Below are 2288 nucleotides of genomic sequence, written 5' to 3'. Positions count from 1 at the left end.
TTAAACTCTTAATTTATACACGCTGGCTTAAAGGCGTTTATTTACCAACATTAATATATATAACAGAGAAAAGTATAGAATCGAAAGGATCTGAATAGCTCAGTTGGAAGAGCAGTCGCCCGGCAAGCGAAAGGTCTCGGGTTCGATTCCCGATTCTGCGACTTTCGGATCTATATTTTTCTCTCGCACTTTATTTCTTTAGGGGGAATAGGGGATAAATGGAATTAAAAATCTCTTGTAGAGATTATTCCAATTTTATATCTTGGCCGTGTCCAAGTAAAAATTTGGTGCCTTGTGCACAGGTATTTAATTCTAACGAAAAAAATTTAGTTTCGTTTAGAATAACGCACTGTCATCCGCGATTTGGCTCTTATTGCCTATCTTATATATGTTAAATTTATATTTATATATTACAGAGCCTAGTTAAACTCTTAAAAATGTATACATTTTGAATCAGCCTGGAAACGAACCAACGTTCTCTACTATAATAGGAGAGGCCAATATAGACTTGACTGTGGTGAATAGTGGAGTCCTGAAGGATATTAATGATTGGAAGGTCTTCCCGAAAATGACTTCCTCAGACCATAATTGTATATACTTTGAACATACAACAATAAAAATTCAGAAACAAATCAGGTAATCACAGGACAACTCTATAACTCAAAGAAGGTCAATTGGGATCAGTTTGGCGATGTTATTAAATCAGAACTCAATGGACCTTTTGTAAAGAAATCACAAATACAAGTCCGGAGAACCCCGTTAATCTATTTAATAGAAAGATTGATCTTATATGCAGTAGCAATATAAGTAGGAGAAGACCTCTGTCTAGGAAAACAGTACCGTGTAGAGCGAACAACTGACCAACTTAAGAAAAGATTGGCGGCATCTCGTAGAAGCTGTAAACGGTACAGGAAACTTAAATATGAAAAGGGCGTATGAATACAGTTTTGAATCTATACTGCAGACTAAGAAGGGACTACAAGAGAGAGATTGGGAAAGGCAAAAAAGGACTCGTGGAAATGATTTCGTAACCGGAACACTACGAAAAACCCTTGGGGGACTGGCATACAAGCTAATGATGGGAAAGATTTAAAATGTAATATCCGAAGTACGATTAAATTAGGTAGCGATTTTACAACTGATTGGACTTCATCGGCGAAGAGACTTTGGGAAACATTAATGCCGGATGGAGAGGAAAGTACAGAAGCAGAGGATTCACAAAACATAAAGAACAGATATAGCGAATACTTACTACAATATGGAACAGGAAATAAGAATGGACGAAATAGATGAGCAATTAAAAGAACAAAGAAGAAAAAAGTTCCTGGTCCGGATAAAATACAGCGGAATATTAAAAATAGTTTGGGAATGCACCAAACGCACTTTACTCACTCTTCAACACATGCTTCGATAAAAACAGCTTTCCAAAGCAATGGAAACAGGCGGATTTAAAACTGCTGCTCAAAAGCCTGAAAAGGATCCGAGCGATCCTAAATCGTACAGGGCCAATCTCACTGTTGTCAGTTGTTGGGAAAAGTGTACGAAAGAATCATGGTACAACCGTTTCAAGGTAATTTACGAAGTCCTAGAAATGTGCTCCGACAATCACTATGGCTTCATAAAGGGACGATCAACGGAGGACGCAATATGCAGAGCGGTCAGCAGCGTGAAATCGGCCGAATCAAAGTACGTAATGGGCATATTTGTCGATATAAGTAGAGCATTCGACAATCTTTTCTTGGATTGGGATTTTGGACAGGATTAGGAGTGTGGCATTGCACAAGGAAGTTGTTTGAGGTGTTCATGGATTACTTCTCGAATCGAGAGGTACAATTGGCAAGCCGGAAGAGTGAATTGGGGGTATCCAAGCTCCTGAGTAAGGGGGTGTCCTCAGGGTTCCATTTTTGGGCCCACAGCATGGAACATAGTTATGGACCAATTATTAGTGGAACAAAAAACTGAAGCTGAAACGAGATCTGAATACATAGCATATGCGGATGATATTCTAATCCTAGTGCCAGGAAAATCCAGGAAACAATTAGAGGAAGAGCGCAGAAGGAAATAAACAGGATAATGAAATGGAGTACGGATAGCGGTTTACAAATATAGGAAAAAAAAACAAGGGCGAAGGTACAATTGGCAACCGGGGAAGAGTAAATTGGGGGATCCAAGCCCTGATAAGGGGGTGTCCCGGGTTCCATTTTGGGCCCACAGCATAAAAATATTTTTGGACCAAATTTTAGTGGGAAAAAAAACGAAGCGAAACGAGATCTGAATAATACATCTGC

Source organism: Nylanderia fulva, unplaced genomic scaffold (assembly GCF_048542155.1).
Source record: "Nylanderia fulva isolate GAGA-0341 unplaced genomic scaffold, ASM4854215v1 Scaffold587, whole genome shotgun sequence".
Lineage (NCBI taxonomy): Eukaryota > Metazoa > Arthropoda > Insecta > Hymenoptera > Formicidae > Nylanderia > Nylanderia fulva.
This window is presented reverse-complemented; position numbering follows the sequence as displayed.